Source organism: Myotis lucifugus, unplaced genomic scaffold (genome assembly GCF_000147115.1).
Source record: "Myotis lucifugus unplaced genomic scaffold, Myoluc2.0 scaffold_239, whole genome shotgun sequence".
Classification (NCBI taxonomy): Eukaryota; Metazoa; Chordata; class Mammalia; order Chiroptera; family Vespertilionidae; genus Myotis; species Myotis lucifugus.
The window spans coordinates 364,271-372,706 of NW_005871287.1; positions in this window are offsets into that span (position 1 = coordinate 364,271).

Below are 8,436 nucleotides of genomic sequence, written 5' to 3' on the forward strand. Positions count from 1 at the left end.
GACATCCCCAGCCCCAGCTTACGGCGGAAGCTGAGGCTCAGAGAAGTGCTACGGGACGCAGGAGAAGTGGCCACATGGAGCAGACCCTCCCAGGTCTCTCTAGCCTCAACCCACCACACCACCTGGTGCTTACAATTGAGAAGCTCGCTTATACCAGACAGGGCTGTGGCATGGGGTTGAGGGAAAGTGTGTGTGTTGGAGTTGGACAGGTAGTTGTGTGACCTGGGCCTCAGTTTCTTCATCCGCAGCGTACCGTTCAATTGGAGAAAGGATTAAAAGCAAAACATAGGAGACCATGTAGGTGAAGGGCCACACACACAGCGTGAGGGCGGGGACCTTACTTACCCTGCAGAGCCCAGCACAAAACAGGCCTCTGGGGAGGGAGGGGGGATCTGAACTGTGGGTCTGACCAGACATGGTGCTGGGCACATGGTGGGTGCTGCCTACACTGTGATTTCAAAACCTGATGAAGGATGGAAAAGAAGAGGTGACTACAGACAAGTCAGTCAATAACTAAGGAAAGATGAGTCTCATTCACCTAGAGCAGCGGTTCTCAACCTGTGGGTTGCGACCCCTTTGGCGGTCGAACGACCATTTCAAGGGGCTCGCCTAAGACCATCCTGCATATCAGATATTTACATGACAATTCATAACAGTAGCAACATTAGAGTTATGAAGTAGCAACGAAAATGATTTTAAGGTTGGGTCACAACATGAGGAACTGTATTTAAAGGGCCAGAAGGTTGAGAACCATTGACCTAGAGAACACGGATGCACCTCAGGATAAAGGACGGTACGTCTGCACAGGATGCAGATGAAGTGGTCCCACATTCATTATCAAATACACGCATGCAGCAATCCCACTGCCCGCCATTTATCCTGCACTTACACCTGCATGCGCCAAATGATGAATTTACAAAGCTATTCGCCACTGCATTTTTAGTAGTCAGACTGGAAACACCCTCAAATGTCCACCATAAAGGGACTGATGGAAAACCATGCAGCAGTGAAAAGAACTGGAAAGATCTCTAAGATATAGTCTTATGTGAAAAAGGGGGCAAGGTACAGGAGAACAAAGCTTAGAGAATGCTACCTATTTGTGTAAAAGGGAAGGAGCAAAACATGAAAATCCATATTCATTATTTGTTTGTATTTGCATTAAGTTTTGAAGGAGGTAAAATAAAAAATTAATTCCTTGTGAGGAGGTGAGGGCTGTGGGCCCTAAACAGATGGTGGATAGGGCTGGTAGCAAGACTCCCAGTACCCTCTAATGTTTTTTATTTTGCTACATGAATGTATTACCTTTTTAAAAAAATTTAGTATTTTCCAAGTCATAAGTCCCACTCAACATCGTAATTTATAGCACTGAAAGGGCATTAAAAATGAAAGAGAACAGCTGCAGTGTGAAAGAGCTGTAACCCAGCTCTTGGCTTGAAGAGTCCTCTTTGGCAAACACACACCGATGAACCAACTCCAAGGTGACTTGCTCATCCGTGTTCAGAGCAACAGTCCTTATGCTGATGAAAAACTCCAAATGATACAAGTGTCCCACAGAGACATGGATATGCAAGAGTTTGCCTTTCACATGGATAATGTTAGATTATATGGGTATTACACCTCAACTGTTTCAACATGTAGCAACCTGTAAGTGAAACTGTAACAATTTGTGTGCACATTCACAAAGGTCAGACAGAATCCAGAAGGATACAATTTGATATTCAGTGCTATTTGAATCAAGTTGCTTAAGAACCTCTTTATATTTAATTACAAAATTGAGGAGAGAAAAGATCTAGTTGAATGAGAAGTAAAAATGTATATATTTTTTAGCCCTAGCCAGTTTGGGTCAGTGGATAGAGCGTCGGCCTGTGGAGCAAAGGGTTCTCGGTTGATTCCGGTCAAGGGCACGTACCTTGGTTGCAGGTTCCTCCCTGGCCCAGGCCCTGGTCAGGGCTTGTGCAGGAGGCAACTGATCAGTGTGTTTCTCTCACATCGATGTTTCTCTCTGACTTTCCCTCTCTCTTCCAACTCTCTCTAAAAGATCAATGGAAAAATATCCTCAGATGAGGATTAACAACAACAACAACAAAAAGTGTATATTTTTTAAACGTGAAGACTCGAACCGAGTATGAGAACAACAAAAGCCTTTTCAGTGAGAGGCAGGCAGCACTGAAGAACATTAGGCCAAAGGCCTGGGTGTGAATGTGAAGAATGTTTGCCAAGGGCGAAGCCAGGCCGACCAGGAGGAGAAGAAACTGGTTCGGTGGTCTGAGCAATCCCAGAAAAGGGACCTGGATGAGATCAGGAGCTAAAAATGGGTGGAAAATAAATAAGCTGTAACAGCAGTTCTTTCAACCTAAACAAACATTAGCAACAGTGAGATATATTCAAGTGTCAAAACAAAGCTGATGTCTTGAAAAAGGCTAAAAAGCAGATCTGTGCTTCACCTCACTGAGTTTTTCCAAATGATGACTCACTGGAAAAAGGGGAAGTCAGTTTCTAACCCTTCTCCTCACCTCCGCCTCCCAGGGGTATGCCAGCCACACCCTCCCCAACTCTCACCCCTGGCTCACTGGGTTGGCCAATCCAATCTTCCCAGTGATGCGGGCACTCAGGCTGGGACCCACCCAACACCCTGCACTTCAAATGCTTCCTTTTCCTTAGACATCCCTTTACAGAGCGCCTCAGTGCCAGGTACTGTCTGGGGACTCTGCCAAAGACGGTAGTGACTGCAGGGAGAAGCCAGCAGAGACCCAGACAGTGCCACCGAAAGGCTCAGGGACTGGAAGTTCCTCGCAGGCTGGGGTGCTGGGTGTGCTACCAGCAGGACGGCGTGAATGCAAGTATCTGACACAGTGAGCCCTCCAGAGCCCATCAAGAAGGGACAGTGACTGACAGCTCAGTCACATCAGCGTACCTCATCGTGGACTTCAGAACAAGACAAGATCCTACAAGCTTCCAGAGGAGAAAACAGGTCACACATAAAGGATCAGGAATCAAATGGTATCAGATTTCTTGACTACTAGAAGCTAGAAGACAATTAGGCAGTGCCTTCAAAATTCTGATATAAAATTATGTTTAACCTTAAAATTCTAAACTCAGCCAAACTATCAGATTGGAGTGAGGGTGGAATAAAGTTATTTTTTAGATAGGCAAGGTCCGCCAAAATTTATCTCCAATGTACTCTTGCTCAGGAAGCTACTGGAGGATGTGTTCCATCAAAAAACAAGGGAGTGAAAACACAAGAACTAGGGAACAGGGGCTTCAGCACGGTCCCCGGGGAATGCTAAGGGTGGTTAGGGTAAGTGCAGGACAGCAGACCTGGACAACCATCATCAGACGGGGTAAAAGAGGGAGGGCTCCAGGAAAGAGATCAACAAGGGGAATCAAAAGAATTGCCTACCATACTGAGAGTCTCTGTCCTAAGATACAGGGTTGAATTAGTTATGGGAACATGGGAGGTAATCAAGTGAATAAATCAGGCCATTATAAAGCCCTAGGAAAATACAAACAGCAACAATAAATGTAGAGGATCTACCCAAGAGAAATGAAAACACATCTACCCAAAAATATGTACACAAATGTCCATAACAGCTTCATTTATAATAGCCAAAAGGTGGAGACAACCTAAATGTACATCAACTGATGAATGATAAACAAAACGTGGTGTATCCATACAAAGGAACACTAGCAACACGAACAGACCTGAACAACATTTTGCCACATATTATGATTCCATTTGTATGAAATGTCCAGAACAGGCAAATCCAGTAAAATCTCGATATAACAGACTAATTCAGGCGAGGAGGTATCCGTTAAAGCCAAAATTCTGTTATATAATTAAGTAGGTTTTTCCAAATGTGTATGTTAAAAAATTGACAAAATAGTTTACCTGTTTTAACTTAAGTAGATACATTTGTGTAATTAAAATTAAATATGTATGAAAAGCTTAATTTCACAGAAAAGTTTTCTGTATGCATTCCTGTAATTTTAAACTTATACTGAGGTCTAGTAAATGCCTGCATTCACCAATCACTGCGAGTAAACAAATGCACATGACTTAGCGACATCACGCATTAAAACTGCTGCAGAAAGTCACGTCACACGACAACGGAACAAATTACCCAGCGTAATGTGGTGTGATCACGTACTAATCATTTGCTGAACATTGTTTAGGAGCAGTGACTCTTGGATTTAAATATGTAGACTATAGTTGCCAATCCTATATAATAAAAGCCTAATATGCAAATTGTCCCCTCGACCAGGAGTTCGACCACTCACTATGATAGTGATGGCGAACCTATGACACGCGTTGTCAGAGGTGACACGCGAACTCATTTTTTTGGTTGATTTTTCTTTGTGAAATGGCATTTAAATATATAAAATAAATATCAAAAATATAAGTCTTTGTTTTACTATGGTTGCAAATATCAAAAAATTTCTATATGTGACACGGCACCAGAGTTAAGTTAGGGTTTTTCAAAATGCTGACACGCCGAGCTCAAAAGGTTCGCCATCACTGCACTATGATGTGCACTGACCACCAGGGGGGCGGCGTGGAACATGGTGGGTGTAGGGGGCAACAAGGCACTTGCAGTGGGCAGCGGTGGAAGTGCTGCCGGCCCAGTGGGCCCCGTCGAGAGTGAGCGGGACCACGGCGAGATGGTGGAGCAGGTGAGTGGGCAGCGCCAGACCAATCGCATCTGCCTTGGCCTGGTGCTGCCCGCTCAACTGCCCCATCATCATGCCATAGCCCGCCCTGCATCTGCATGGCCTCTTCCGGGTGAGCCAGGCTGCAGCTGACAGGACCGCAGGGGCCGGTCGGGCTCCCCGTGGGTTCACACAGGTGCCGGTCTGGGACGCCAGCCGGGAGTGAGCACGCTACCTGCCCGGCTTCCGTGTGGTGCTGCTGGGCAGCCCAGAGGCCCATGCTGCACCCCAGCCCGCGGCATCTGGCCGCGCTCACCACGTATCTCTGCGTGGGGACTTGGGTACCATGACTCAGGTGGAGGGGGGCGCGGAGGCCCAGGTGCTGCCCAGAGCCCAGAGGTCAGCTGGGACCTGCCCTTCCATGCCAGATGCTTGCACTTCAATCACTGGCCAGGCCTAGGAACCATCCCCATGCACGAATTTCATGGACTGGGCATCTAGTATGTAATATTTATTTATGTTGGCGAAATTACTAGTGTTTTTTCTAACATATGGCCTATTCGCTAAACTTTGTTAAAAATAATAGTGAATTAATAACAAAAAAATAACCTGTTAATGTAATTATAAATAAATCTTGGTTTAAAGCATTTTAAAATTAACAGGGTGTTAATTTAAAAAAATTTTTTTAATTGATTTTAGAGAGAGAGGAAGGGAGAGTGAGAGAGGGATAGAAACATCAATGATGAGAGAAAATCATTGATTGGCTGACTTCTGTACGTCCCACACTGGGGATCAAGCCCACAACCCAGGCATGTGCCCTGACTAGGAATCTAACCGTGAAACCTCCTGGTTCATGGGTCAACACTCAACCACTGAGCCACTCCAGCTGGGTGACAGGGTGTTAATTTTCACATATGACATATGGACCTGAAATTTTGTCCTTTAAATCTGAAGTCCATTAACTCAAGGTCCACAAAATCGAGTGTTTAATGTAAGTAGATTAGGTCACTGAAGTTGAACCTTCTCTGAAGAGAACAGCTGCCTCTACTTGTCTATCACCTACTCGCTCCTGACGCCCTTCTGGTTTATTCAGCCTTAGACTCACTTATCCGACTGCTGTCAGCTGTCAACCTCCTAATGCCAGATCCCCAACCCCTTTCATGGCCGGTCATCCTTGCTGTCCTCCGCAGCACTGTCTCCATCACCCATGAACCAGTCTTCAAAAGGCTCACCTCCCATCAGTTATGACCCTCCCCTCACCTGATCTGACACCCGGTTCCATCTCCTTCCACTTCTATCCTCAACTCAACAGTCACTACTCCTCCATCTCCATCCCCAGGTTTGACCTTCTCCTGATATCTGCCTCCCATCTCCTAGTGCAGTGGTTCCCAAACTTATTTGGCCTACCGCCCCCTTTCCAGAAAAAATATTACTCAGCCCCTGGAAATTAATTTTTTTTTAAATTTTAATAGCAGTTACTCATCGCCCCCAAATGCACCTGTGGCCATCACCGCCCCCCTGGATCGCTGCAGCGCCTACCGGGGGGCGGTAGCGCCCACTTTGGGAATCACTGTCCTAGTGGATGATCCCCATGAATCTTAACTTCAGCCCATTTAAGACAAATTTTCATCTCCTCGAACCAGCTCTTCCTACTGGCTTCTGAACTCTCCCAATGCCCGGATCAAAGCCTTGTTGGGATCTTAGAATTCCATCTCTGCTCTGTCTTCAGGGACACGCCTTCTGAGGGCACGTCCCGTCACATCTAACAACTTGCAAAACAGCTACTTCTTATCCATGTCCCATCACCCTCTTAGTATTACCTCACACCTCGATGGCTGCAGTTCCCTCCTAATTGGCTTCCCTGATTCCAATCTTCCTTGCCCATCACCACAGTTGAATTTCCTTAAAATCCATGATTAATGTGCCATCACCCCACTTGAAAACCCTCCCTACATTCCACAAACCATCTATGTCTGGTATGGAGGCTCCCCACAATCTGGCTCCAACTCACCTTTCACAACATACCTTCTACTATTTCCTTACACATACCATATAGTCCAATAAATTACTCGTAATCGTTGATTTTATCATTCTCCTTTCACATTTTTATCATGCTGCTTCCGCCACCCATCCTTTTGGGTCAAGCAAAATAAAACCTCTACAACTGTGCCTTTCCTTATCCCAGGGGAAGACGGTCCTGCCTTTGTCTTTCCAGAAGACCTGGCTTATCATGAAGCGTGAGGCCCTGTCTCAATAGACACACCTACCACAAAGGTAGTGCTGTAGACACCCTAGCATAAGAGGCCTGGTTGGCCTGTGACCACAGAGCATTCGGCAGTAGGACAAGGCCCTGGAGATCAACTAACACACATGCTTTGTTGGGCCACTGTTTAAAAATCTGGGTACTACACACAAAAATCCATCCTTGGGCATTTCTTAAGATGCTGCTCTCTCTTCTGAGACTCCTCACTTGCCTACTCAGTCTAAATTTGGTTACCAGTCACTCTCTATAACATGGACCCGTTTTATTTTCATAGAGCCATGACACAACAGTCATTTATTTTATTTGTTCAGCTTGTTTCCTCCCTCAAGAACTAAAGTTTCTGGAAAGAGAAGAGACTTTGAATGTCTTGTTCAAAGTTATTCAGCTATCCTCCGCACTTTGTCCTCATAGGGGTACTCAGAAGCCACTCAAGAGATGTGCTTAATGACTGAATGGATATGGCCTCCTTGGGCCCATACGCTTGTGGACTGTAGCAGGGCCGACAATGCCAAAGGATTCTGCTCACCTGCCTGCCTTTCCTAGAGCAGGTATGAGCTCTCAAGGTTGCAAGCATCCCCTCTCCCCCACCACACACATACAACAGTGTATGTATCTATACCCAGTCTCTTCCTCATCTGATTGGCTCCCAATTTAACCCAACCTCAAGGACTGTGTCTGGTACAACTTAGAATCCTGCCCAGTCCAAGGTCCTGAATTCATTCAGGCATTCCACAAATATTTAGTTCTAGGCGCAAGAAATACAGCGTGAACAAAACAAAGGCCCTTGCCCTTGTAGTGCTGAGGTTCTGGAGGTGGAATTGGGGTACGTTCAGGGATGTTTGTACTCGCAGACCACTGGCCTTCAGCCTGCCCAACCCATCTTGTCCTCCAAGGCCCAGGTGAAGGGCCACTTCCTTGGTGTAGTTTTCCTGGTAAGCCAGCCTTCATCAAGCTCCTCAGTGCTAACTTTCACTTATTGCTCTGTGCAACTGTGAGCTGTTCTATACTCAGCACTGCAGTTTTATTGTTAATTCATCTCAGGTTCCATGAGGCCATAAAATTGTCTTTCCTATCTTTCATGTTCCCTAACAGCTCAAAAACCACAGCAGGCATTTTAATACTTGTTGACCAATTAAAGACAGGGAGCCACTTTTCCCCAAATCTGGAATGGAGACCTATGAAGCCACTGAACTGCTGTGGTAGCTTCCAGAATGTACAATTTACTCAGAAATCTACAGAGATAAAGTTAATTCTTAACCACTAGGTAATTTAACACATTACAGATTAAGACAAGGAGGGATCGATTATGGAATGGGAATGCAAAATGGACATAAATTTCTATGTGTGAGCCCACTGGTAGGCAGCTTCAGGCATACTTTTTGTGTGCTGTGTGGCCTTGGGTAAATTAATAAAATGCCTTGGGCCTAAATTTCACGATCCATGAGAGGGGATGAGAGTAGTATAATGGTAGTCTCGACCTGTTAAGAATTGAGAACATTAATGTTTATGGTATTTAACAGAATACC